The following is a 13,647-nucleotide window of genomic DNA, read 5'->3' as shown; positions in this document are numbered from 1 at the left end:
GTATGAACAGTTCGACTTCAAAAACATTAAAGCTAGGAAAAAAACCTGTTTGAAAAAGGAGGCGGCTCAGGAAATGATGGCCAAAAAACGTTTTTCTACCTGAGGAAATATTAGAGCAGCATTTGAAAGAAATGATGTGCTAATGGAGGAGGTAAGCGTGTAATGATGGTACCCATTAGTCGACACACTCAGGCACAGTGTCAACTCATTAGTGAAACAAGGATTTGTTACAAATGGTATCAGCTTTTCCCTCTTTCCATTGCTGTGAAGCAGTTTGGCCTTTTTGCTGCAATTCCCTTCAGTAGTTTACCATTACATTTATGAGCCATTCACTGCATTAATTAAGCTGTAAGATATAAGAGAAAGTGTTAAATTTGTAATATTTTGTTGGATAAAATTTTTACATATGTTAAATACTTTTTTTTTCAAAATGGCCAATTTTTTAATGTAAAAACAGTATTTTGCTCACTATATTTTTATTTACTTACTATATATAATTTTTTTAAAATGTAAATAGTTTTATAATAGTTGTATTTTTGACCAGCAGGGCGTAGCCACAAATATTTAGATCACTTCTCAAAACAATAAAACCAAGGTGTGTAAAGAAAATTCGAGTTTTGATCATTTCCAATCCACATTAAGCCCCGTGGCTATATTTTAATCATTAAACATTGCGATAAAACATTGTAAAAACAATTAAAAGTGTCATAATATATTTAAAACTGTAATATTAAAAGATACTACAGCCGGTATGCCGGCATTTTATTAACAGTATAATTACCCGAAAATATAGCTGCGAGAGAAGTATTAAAATATTTTCCTCCCTGATGTTTCCTTTATACTGTGCGAGCTGCTGAAATGAGCAGCGCTGTAAAACAGCCAATCAGAGCCGAGCTCAACATTATTATTCATGACTCTTTGAAATAAGCCAACAACAGCAGACCATTTAATTCAAGGGAGAATTCCTAGGGTTGTAAGTGGACATGTTTCTTGCCCTTACCTAAGCCACATGTCTTCCGTGTAGATATCAGGACAATTTAAAATATTTTATCCAGGTGGGCGTTCCTGAAAACCATGGCTTCGTAAAATGGTGATTCCATATACAGAGTGAGGTTTCACAAAATGATGATGAAGTGTAAAGATGCTAATAAAATACATTATTCTTCGGCAAAAACAGTTGTGGTTCACCAAAAAAAGGTGGAGCAACACACAAATTAAATCTTTTTATAATACAAAGATAAATTCGGGTTGATTGGAATCACCGATGAAACGATTGGAGAAATGGTGCCGTTTATGTGTACTGGCAGACTGGCGATTACAGCAGCGTGTGCATATGCGGTGAATCCACGAGAGCGTAGCGTGTGCACTTTTGTCAAGCCAGCACTAATGGGGTCTCCATAACAGATGGCTTACTGCAGCCCACACGCAGCTCTGAATGACTTTTTCCCCTTTGCTGCTCCCTTTTTGATAGTTAACGGGGTTCAGACTCTATAAACACCAAATACAAATGAAGACCATAATGAGTTGTCTCTCGCACGCTAAATGAAGTTCCAAACATAGGCTTGGGAGGAGCCTAATTATCAGTCCAGTCAATCACAATCACAAGCCTCCCCATCTCCTTCTCTATTTCTGTTTTTCTCCCGGGGGTCGTTCTAGGCTCTCCATTAAGGACAGCAAGGCGTGTTTGTTTGCCCTTCCCTATCAGGACTGGATGGGCAGGTGAACGAGTGGTTTGATGTCAGGGCACACACTCCACTGATTACCACACACACACACGTTCTCAGTGAAAGCTGGTACGTCTTCGCTTTCGTTACGCATTTGCATTTATTTCCACTCTTTATAAGGACAAGCTATAGCGTTTTGACTCTCATTGTTTTAGTAGTTTGTTTAAATCCCATACTTTTGGACCAGAAAAGCATATCTCTGAGTGATTTTAATGGTAGCCCTAATTAGATTGCGTTAGTCCATCATAATCTGTTTTTGTCCATCGTTTTCATATTTTAATTATAATAAAACATTGAATTGCTTCTTTTCTTTTTTGTTCATGAACCTACAGGATGATATAGGCTTATGCATTTATTTTGAAGAGTACAGAGCAAATAAAGTGGAAAGATACTAATAAAGATACTAATATTCTTCCGCCAAACAATGTAGTTCAGTTGTGGTTTGAACAAAGTGGTTGCCCAGCAACACACAAATGTAAACATAGTTTTATGTTCGTAGAGTAATTGACGACAACTTCAAACTTGGCTCATCCGGTCAGAAACGGAACTTCCTGTTCAGTTCAAATTTCAAACTATCGTAATTCGATTTCTTTATATTCTAAAATTATATTTCCACTTGATAAATAAAGTTTCATAATAGGTGGTGTTTAACAGCATCGCTTTTTATGTTTAACACCCAGCAAGGGCAGCAGAGGACATTAAAAACACAAAATACTGGGTAAAAATAACAACAACAACAAAAAATAGTTTTCATTTGGAATAGATTCTCAATTTCATGAACCAACATTTGTTCTGAAGCAGATGGATGGGTTTTTGTAACAAATATATTTCTAGTTTTCAAGGGAATTACAGTTACAAATGAATAATTCATTCTCAGAGTAATCTGGCAAAGTGATGGACGTCCTTCAGATTTTTCCATCACCGATTAAATTTCAGTTAACCCGTTACCCACCATAGGCTGTTACTCCTAAATAGCTCCAATGTTGTTAGCTTATGCATTAGCTAGCTAGTGTTTGACTGTTGTTTGTTTATTTGCTTTAAATTATAAGTACCTTCTAACTAGATCAGTTAATTTTTAAACTGGACCATGTGTGCTTACAGTTCGGCTGCGGCTCTGAGGCATAAAAGCGTGTTCGTAATGCCAGATGTTTGCTTTGCTAAATATTTCAGCTCTTTGCTCCTGTTGGGATGTGTAAAAGAAAAAAACATTAAACTGGTCCTTTGGTAGTCTTAACCTGGTCAGACCAGGACATGACCGGCATTAACCAGCGAAAGTCCAGCTCAAACCAGCATATGGGAATATTTCAACAGGGAAGACTAGTAGTTTCTTGAATTTCCTGTTTTTCAGTGATTTTTGTTTTGAGATGCTGGAGCAAAAGAGATACCGCCCTCGTGCCAGCAGGAAATAGATGCAGAGACTGAAGTCCCAAAGTGTGTTCGCAGGGTTACAGGTGATAGTGGAGGTCTAAGCCCTGTCTTAAGACGTGTGTGTGTGGCCGCTAACACCTCCCACCCGCTGTATCCCGCGCTGAATCATTTCCTCTGATTGTGCCATAGACGCTGTGAATGAGTAATCAGCAGACATATTGAAAAAGCAAAATCAATGCATCCTTCGCATTCTGCAGAACTGCTTTTGTGTATGATGGGAGGCTCGTTCATCAGCGCTCTTTTAACACTGCCGGAGCATCCAGGTTAAGCGCTTTGACAGGAACACCCAATTGATTCCTGTAACCTGGGTCTCGGAGTTTCTATGTTTAAGCTAAAATAGCTGAAAATAATACATCATTAGTCTTTCTTTTGCCCACATACCGGCCTACATAGTGTGCTTGTTAAATGCTAAACTGTTGTTCTTGAGTGCTGGGACAAAACAGGCTTTAGAACTGAAAAATAAAACAATTTTTTTTTTATTTTTTTTTTTCAAATCTTTGGCTGCTCTCTTGTTTGGGTATTATCTGTCCTTTCAATCTTATATCAAATCTATATATATATAATATATATATATATATAAATATATATGTATAATATGTTTGGGTAATATTATCCTATCAATCTATTTCAAATCTATATTGCAATAGCACTATATATATCAATGTATCATATATATATCAATAATTATATATATATATATATATATATATATATATATTATATATATATATATATATATATATATATATATATAATTAATATATATATATATATATATATATATATATATATATATATATATATATATATATATATAGTGAATATAAAAATATGTATAATATATATAATCCTAAACACTTTTCCACATTTTATAATATAACATTATATATTTATTATAATACTAACAATTCTTATATTTAATTATAGTTATATTTCTTTATATATTTTTATAAAAAAATTTTAACAAATGTGATGTTATGTATTAGAATCATTGGCAATGTGTAAAATATTTAAACATTTAATAATTAGTTTATTTTTAACAAAAAAAAGGTTTTATATTCTATATTTTTTCTGATGTCAACTGAACTCAGAAATATGAAAAGAGGACCGGCTTTGATGCAGACTGACTTTGATATTAACTTATTTTATAAATGTTTTCATAAATATCTTCCGGTGCTGTCAAAAGGAAGGGACACAGCTGAGAAACCTTACGTATGAGCTAATCTTTTCTGATAAACTTCTTCCCTCTGCCAGGACGTGCTGTTTCTTTGAAAGATCCGCATTTGTATTACTGTTTCGTGAGTTTAATATCCAAACCTTATTGTTCCGTGGTCTGAGCACAGATGGTTTTAGAGGTATGGTGACAGTTAATGTCATAACCTTCAGAAAATAAAGACAAAACTGTATTTGTTACGTATGAGTGGAGCATTTTGTATTTGCTCATAAATGATGGAAAAGTACATCCTAATGCATCTGATTGATCGGGTTTTGCACCTTATTAAATGCATGTATTTTAAGAGTTTTTTTTGTGTTAGTTTCTCAGCAACCAATTAGAGGCCTTATAGAAAAGATGAATGAGCCGTGCATGAACATCATCATAACCTCGGCTCCGCGAGGGACCCGAGACATTGCAATATCAGTTTGCAAAAGAGCAAAGGAGCTCCATTATTCATCTCAGGGTCACATGCGGGTGAAATGTTGTCAGCGGTGGTCTCAGTTGAGAGAGGGATCTCCCATTATGCAGGTCATGTATGTGCACATGTTCCTTGCAGTGTGTCTGTTGTTCACACTCTAGTTGTGCGTCCCCAGCAAGGTCTTGTGTTGTTATTGCATTATTAATATAAGTGTTCTGCAGAAGCGCAGAGCTGCACACACCGCGCTATATGACACAAAACCTATAACGTGGTTATCCTCACTGCAGTCAGTCTGTCACAATGTTTGCGTGAAAAGTTTCCCTGTGTGTTTATTAGCTGATATTTTCACCAGCTTCCCTCATAATAGGCCTAAACAATGCAAGACAGCATATGAAACCAAGCAGCGTTTCTTTTTAGGAAAAACAGCACAAGGATACATTTTCAAGCTAAATCTATTTTTTGAAGATGATTTGCTTTTTAAGCAAAACGTTGATTTAAAATTGTTTTATAATGTCTTTATTTTGAAAAACATATATCACTGGTTTTCAAATTTAGAAGATATGTTTGCTGTAAGACAAATAATGCATTTTTGCAAGATCTGCTAATATAGTTTATATATCAGTAAGACTTGTCTTATGCTCATCAAGCATTTATTGGATCAAAAAATACAGGAAAAAAACAATATTAATGCAAAATGTTATTGAAATATAAAATAATAGTGAAAAAATATCACAGGTTCCACAGGTTTTTCAACATTGATAAGACAACAACATATTAAAATGATTTCTAAAGGATCATGTGACACTGAAGACTGAAGCACTGATGCTGAAAAATGTAGCATTGTATCACAGGATTTTATTTTTAATTACATTTCGTAATATATTCACATCAATTAAAATATAATTTGACAATATAACATTTTTTTCTGTATTTTTGAAAAAAAAAAGCATTGATAAGCATAAGAAATGTTTTTAAAACACACACACACACAATTGTGTATTCAGTTAATTTTCCATTTCCAAAAAAAAAAAAAAAAAAAAAAAGTTAGTATTATTTTAGTTTTAGTGAACAATAGTAACACTGGCTGGAGGATATATTTCTTTTCTTTTCCGTCGTCTACTCTTGTGTTGTTGTCTTGTATCATCTCTCATATCAAGGGAACTGGTTTAATCAAAAAAAAAAAAAAAGTATATGTTTCACTGTAGCAAGTTTTACACTCACTCTCTCCAGGTTTCATGAGGGGAATATATATTCCAGTGGAATAAACCTTGTGGGAAACATTGGAAATGTTTCTTTCTGTTGGTTGGGGCTGTTACAGCCTCATGCAGGTCAGTATGGAAATGAGTGTTGCATTGATGCAGGAGGGAGTGTGATATTTCTCCCTCAATATACACTCAAGCTCTCCAAAAGCGTCCGTCCTGTGCCGAAGGTGTAAGATCATCTCATGAATCTTAAATTTACATGTACGTCGAGTAAATTGGGCCACTTTTTGCCATTTATCTCGGTGACAAAAATGGCCCAATTTACTTACGTAGTACGTATTACCATAGTACTGCTTTGTGTGTGTCCGCGCACCCTCCGTGGGCAATAAAACCACAAACACATGCAAAACAACATCCAATTACCCATCCATTTGCCATCTTCCGATCGTGCACTAAAGAAGCACTTCAGATGTCATCGTGTTTTCTATGTCCAGAACTGCAGCGACCATCCCTGCCCACTTCTCTCAAGCCATTACTGTAAAATGCGGCGGATAATGTCACGTAAGTGTACGGCTGGCTGCTTCTGAACCTTTTTAAACAGGAGCTTCTGCTAAACGTTGCGCTAATGTACAGATTTTGTTGTTTGAAGTGGCTGGCGGTGAGCCGCAGAGTTGCATACGAGCGAGAATCACGACGAGAATTGAAGAGCTACATTTCTGCTCTTCTATCCGTCTCCATGTTTTCTCTCTTGTTCGGCTGGGTGTGTGCACTTCAAAAAATATATATTAAAGCAGCACCTAAAAGTGGGCAGTCTGTCTGAGTCATTCCACCACGGCAATAAATCACACAGAAGATGCAAAGCGGCAACATAAATACAATATTCTAAAATATTAGGCCGCTATATACATATGTGCATTACGTAAATTTACAAACCTGGTCTCATAAAAATATGCACTTTTTATGTACCTTACATGCAGTTAAGGCAGCAGATATTTACAATAAGTGCTTACTCTACTTACACTGTGAAAATTATTTTTTCTTAGCATAGATGCTAAGTGCAAACAGCAATGGATTTTATTTACACTTGTGCAAATGATCATTTTAATTAAAATCATTAAATAAATTCCTTGATTGACATCCTTCTCGGGACCCTGTCCTTACCCTATTATTTTCAACTTTTATTTTACTATTTTATTTTACTAAACTTCTATTATTTCCTTCATTTTTGTTGAAAAAAACGCTTTTCTGATTTTAGCCAGAAGGCAGATTCGAATCCAGGTTGATCGTGTCAAAATAAGACGTTGCATCGTTTGCACCGTTGGAGCTGGTGGTAAACTGCCATCTTTTATAATGATGACTATCTGACGGCTGTCAAACGAGATTTCAGCAATGTTTTGTGAAATATCTGTTGCATTAGTAATCATCTTTCTATAAGCGGCGTATGTTTTTGGGGGGATTTCATTTTCAGATAAAACAAATCTTTTTAGTCACCTTAGCCTTTACAACCCTTACATTTTTCATAAAAATTGAATAAAATGAATAAAGTATTAAAACTGATGTTTGTGCACAACTGAGACGTGGATGTTTAAAGATCAAGTCGCATGTATTTGCAGCCATAAAAAAAATTAGGAATTAAAAATCTATGTAATAAAACATTTTCATGTATTGTACATTTACATAATTCGTAAAGGGGAAAAATGTGCAGCTGTGCGTACACATCGTGAATTTGTTGGTATCTCGTTTATTTACCGGACCCAAACATATGTACTTTTCTAATGTAGTGACTCCGTTAACATTCATGGTATAGTAATAATAGCGGTGTAGATCTTATTTGCATGTGAAGGATGTTATAAATATTTTAAACAGATATAGAAGGTCATATTTGGAGGTTCTTTGCATTGGCTTTTAGCACAACCGGATCTATGCACACATCGCTTGACTGAAATCCAAGATGGCGGAAATATGCAACCAGCTCATAAGGCGCTTGATGTAAACAGACACTCCGAAAAGCTAATGCTCTATCATTCTGGAAATATGCCCTACACCAAACTTACCCGGTAGTGTTAACAATGCAAACGCATTTGTTGATGCAACCGTGCCATTTCAGCTTCCTTTTATACGGTTTTGTCGAACCGTAGTCACACAGGATTGAAACCGAGCTCCTCGCCTCTCAGGTACATCTCTGAGCTACAGAGTAAAGCCCATAGATGAAGCTGGACACGTGTGATGCTAACATTCAAAGGCTTCAGTTTTCAATTTTTTTTTGAAGTCATAACAGTGATATTCTTCTAGTAGTTGTGCAAAAATTATGATTTATTAATCAATATTAATTTGTGTGAAAAGCAGTTAAAGTTTTACTGCCTCTAGTGTTTGTGACTGGTTTGCATGCACTGTGGCCGTTATTCGCTGGGGATTCATGCGATTCTGCAGTGCCAATGTCTCTTTTCTGTCTCATCTGCTCTGATCATAAATGGCTCCCAGAGGGTTTCGGAAACATATTCACCTCTCGCTGCACCACGGGAAACAGAAGACATCCTTACAGAAGATGTAGAGCTGCAGTGAGGGATTTGCCTGCTACTGCAAGCAAGCCCTGATACTTGTGCGCTGTATATAGATCCAGTGGATCCTCTGTAGTGAATGGGTGCCGTCAGAATGAAAGTCCAAACAGCTGATAAAAAGATTACAACAACGCCAGTCCATCAGCTAATGTCTTATGAGGTAAAAAGTAGCTTGTTTTAAAGAAAAAGTATATCTTTAAGAGGTTTTTAACTTTGTCCTCTATATTATATTTTAACGTTACTTTCTCTAGCAATACGCGAAAATCAAGCAAAAAAAACTAATGTGTTGGCAATTTTGATTTGAGAGAGGACAACAGGAGAGCCAGTGTTTTGAAGTTAAATGTCTTGATGGGTTCGTTTCTTATAAACGTGGAGCGTTTTATTTCACAACACGTTAATTGATGGACTGGAGTTGAGTTACTATTGTGATGATCTTCTCAGCAGTTTAGACTCTCACTCCAGCAGCTCACATTCATATTCATTAACAGAAAGTGTGAAAATATGTGTCTATTATACAGTGTGTCTCAGCTTTCTAACTATGAGTTTGGCTAGAGCAGATAGTAAAATCGACAGAGGAAAGAAGTGGAGAAAATGCATCAAATGCTTTATATCAGCGATAGTTCAATATGAGACAGCAGGCAAGGCAGGCGAATCTTCTCCTAGCTTGAGAAATCTTTCAAAACGTAATTTTTCCCTCATAGTGCTGAGCTGGCAGAGACAGAAAATGCTGTGAAATAAATTATGTGTTTTTTTTGTATCTCTCCGTGAAAGTTTTTCTTCATATCTGCGTCCTAACGTTATTTTCAATATGTCTGTCAAGGATGCATAGATGTGGCGTTATAAACGCCTACCTTTCCAAAGGAAATATGAGCGCTGCATGCTCGCCTGTGCAAACTGAAATTATAGTGCTTTCTAGGTGGTTGCTAGGTCATGGCTAAATGAATAATTTTTTTTTTGCCCATTTTCTTGACTGTTATGGCAGGTCTTAACTGCGACAGCATTTCACATTTGCGACTAAAGGGGACGTTTACACGACACTGTTTATCTACCTAAAACAGAAATGTCTTAAGCGTCTTGCCCTTTCATTCTTTTGCAATGACAATGGCATTGTGGTGAGAATGCAGATTTTTGAAACTGATGTGGTTATCATCTCAAAATCGTACATTTGTAAAATGTGCGTCTCATGTTTTGAGTCTATGCAGTAGGACAGTTTTAGGGACATCGCCAACTGGCATGTGTGATTTATTCATTTTGAAAGTTCATTTTTAGTACATCGCTGCGTGAACAATCCATAACAGATGTTTGCAAACTGAAAAATGTATTTAGGAGCATGTGTGAATGAAAAAGGCCTTAAAATTTAACCTTCTAAAGTCTTAAATATCTTTGAACAAACATTTATTATGTCAAGATAAATGAAGAAGTTCCAAAACGGCCTAATAATTAAATATCCCCACTCTCTGTGGTCGTTAAAAATCCCAGGATGTCTTTCTTTAAAAGTTGGCTTGGTCGGCATCCTGGCCTAATTCGCCCACTGGCCCCTGAACATCATGGCCTCCTAACCATCCCCATATCCTCATCGCTCTGTCTCCTCTCCACCAGTAAGCTGGTCTGTGGTGCAATATGGCTGCCGTGGCATCATCCAGGTGGATGCTGCACACTGATGGTGGTTGAGGAGATCCCCTCGCAAATGTAAAGCTCCAGTATCCAGAAGTACATTTTATGTAACTAAGATATGGAACAGCTTTTAATTACAGTCTGTAATTATGTATATGCAACAGGCAGCAACTGTTATACAGATACTTACACTTTAAGTAGCTTATGTCTGTGTACTTGAATTTATAATTACGTTGTATAAAGTCTGCAACACATATGTGACAAAATTGTGACTGTAAGTACAAACTGTTCAATAATTTAGTACATTTTGTTTTATGTAAGTACAGTGGCTGCTACCGAATACTTACTTGGTTACTCTGTCTGACAAAATATAGTGCTACGATATTTTTTAATGCACTCCAAAAACTTTTTTTTTTTACTTTGCTCCTTGGGAAAATACATCAAGCACTTATTTATTTATATTTACTTTGGTTTCTCTTTTTTTTGGTTATATTTATGGAGAAGAAGTAAATGATTCATTGGGCTGCACCCGGAAAATGGTTCCTGGGTTGATTTTGCCGTATGTTATGTCGGATGTATAATAAGCTGGATCTCCCGTAGGACGTCCAGGTTATCTCGGAGCCTCGGGCCCCTGAGAGTGATATTGTTGAAATCAAAGGCAGCAACACAAGCAGCCATAATGATAATGAGGCGCAATGAGATCCCTGCTCTCTGCGGGATAATGGAAGATCGTGAGCTCACCATTCTTAATGAGTGTAATTAGAGAGCAGGGCGTCTGATTCACAAAATGAGACTCATCACACAGACGCGGCCCTCGCTGTGCTGAGGGGCTTCAGAGAAAAGGCAGTCGCTCTGCAATGACGCAAAGGACACTCACGGTCGGGATGGATCTCTGAGGTCCGCTGGTTCTGTGTGAAGGTGTTTGTATTATGGGCTGCAGTCTGTAACTTTTGGCGCTCTAGCGGTTAATGAACAGAACTGCGTGCTTCTCGTGGAAGAACACTGTAGCCGGATCTACTTTTTTCTGTTTATGTCTATGATGAATCACGCAGGTACTGAGCTACTCCGCTATGGTACTTACCCAAACCTAAATAATATATAAAGTATAAACACTTATTATAGGTGTACTGTAGAGATCCAGCTTCGAAGCATCCTAGGTGTATGTGACATTCTTCTTACGGACAAATCCAAATTGTCCTGGCACTTCTAAGCGCTATCATTGCAGTGTTAAATAAAGTAAAATACAATATAACATCCCTTGTCCCTTATTGTTTTATGGTATTATTGTTATGTTCACCAGCTGGACTGTTTGTGCTACACTGCCTGTGTTTCTCTGTTTTGTTAAAGAGACTCTTATTGTGAAGTATTTGTTCCTCATCGTGTCTGTGTTCCCTTGCACCTTGTTAGTTGCCTTGACAACTGATTAACTCCTCCCCCTTGTGTATTTAAGTCCCGTTTGTGATTCAGTCACCGCCAAGTATTGAACTGACTTCCTATAAAGCATTTTCCCTTGTCACGTTTTTCCCGTGTTATTTTCCGTAACCGACCCTTTGCCCAGTGTTTGGATTTTGCTCTGTCTAGCCCCTTTAGATATTGTTTGCTCATGATCTGACCCTCCCTTGCTTTGTGCATTATTCTTGTGTTTTGCCCATACCATACCTTTTTGCTGTTGTTCGACCCTGTCTGTACTTCCGACCATGTCATCTAATAAAAACCTGCATATGGATCCGCTCTTTTCAGTTCCTTTCATCACAAATTTATATAACCATATGATACACTTAAAATTCAATATAAGTTCTATGTATTAAGTACATGCGGTATTATATAGAAACCTAGTCTCATAATAATATGTACCTCTGTGCACTTTTAGTGCAACACTTTACTGCAAGTTTTGCCAGTTTCAAAGAGAAATGTCCACTAAATGGCATTAAAACACATGTTCAATATGTCAACCCTGGCACGTTTTTATGATGTTGTTATAGCTATGTATTGGTGTGGTTCAGAATTGTTGCTAAAGGTTGATCATATTAAAAATATGCCAATCCAACCTTATAATAGTGTTAACAAATGTAAAACCGATATAAAAGCACATTTGTTGATGCAACCGTGTCTTTTCAACTTCCTTTAACAAAGATTTAAACTGTTTTGTCGATCTGTAGTCACACAGGATTCAGACCGGAGCTCCTCTCCTCTCAAGTACATCTCTGTAGTCCGTGAGCTACAGAGAAAACCATCTGTGAGATATGAAGCTGGATTTGTGTGATGCTAACATTTAAAAGCTTCAGTTTTCAAATCTCCGGAATATTGTTTTGAAGTCATAACATGACATGCAAAACATGCGGAAATGATGCTTTTTTTCAAAACTCTGTAAATTAGTTTGAAACCGAATAAAAGGTGTCGACGTTTTACTGTTAATTTCTTTCGAAACAGCAGTGATATGTACTTACTGGTATGTATTTCGTGTCTCGCTAAAAAGCGCAGGTAATGCGTTTATGCCATGAGACCAGGCGGTTATATAGTCAGATGTGGCTGGTGGGCGCTGAAACCTCCATCTGCATTAAGAGTGTAAATGTCTTTTTACGTGTTATTCTCGTCCATTCAGTGAACACAAAAACTCTGGCAGTCTGGACCCGAGAAATGATGTTTGACTGTGCAAGAAATGAGGACAAGAGGAACGGATTAATTCAACTAAGTTGCATAATGCTGGCTGTTGCTGTGGTACAGTAACTTGAGGCGTCTGTAGACTTCAGATGATGTCTGAAATCATGCCTTTGGAGATGACTTACATAACAGAAACAGAATCCAATCCGACTAACTTAAATAAAAGTGAATAGATGTATACTGTGCACATCTGTTCTTACTAATTTGATCCCCACATGATCTCTGAACACGATGTGATCCCATATTCTTTTGTACGCTATCTTACGGGACAGACATCGGTTTCTTCACTCTTTGGGCTTTGAGAGGTCAGAAATAAGTTATGTGCGGTTGCATGCGCAGATGTCTGTTTAGTCGGAGCTTGTCACTGAGATCATCCCGTAGCTTGCCGCCGCGGCTCAGTGTCAGCAGACCTGCTACGGATGGCTTCTGTAATTGGTATAGTGTTTTCCAGCTGTGTATGTGAATTGATTCAGTGTTGGAGGAGAGCGGTACGTGGACTGAATTTTCAGCATGCGGTGGGATGTGAGGAGTGAGGTTTGTTATGGTGTGTTTTCCCAGGTCCTGCCGGAGGGATCTAGAGGGCTTGTGGTTGTAATGCGACGAGGGGTTTTTTTTGTCATCTGTATGAGCAGGAGGTCAGCCAGGACTGATTTTGTGTGTTTGGGTGGAAAAATGATTCATAAAAGGTGAGTTTTTTGCAGTGTAAACAAATCAAACTGTATGAGCAATAAGTCAGTCCACCATTTTTACAAAATAAACCCCTACAAACCACACAAATGACAACCCATTTACAATAAAAATGATTTGTTTGTTAAGCAGTGTGTTA

The sequence above is a fragment of the Puntigrus tetrazona genome, chromosome 10 (assembly GCF_018831695.1).
Source record: "Puntigrus tetrazona isolate hp1 chromosome 10, ASM1883169v1, whole genome shotgun sequence".
NCBI classification, from domain to species: domain Eukaryota; kingdom Metazoa; phylum Chordata; class Actinopteri; order Cypriniformes; family Cyprinidae; genus Puntigrus; species Puntigrus tetrazona.
Note: the sequence above shows the minus strand (reverse complement) of the source record.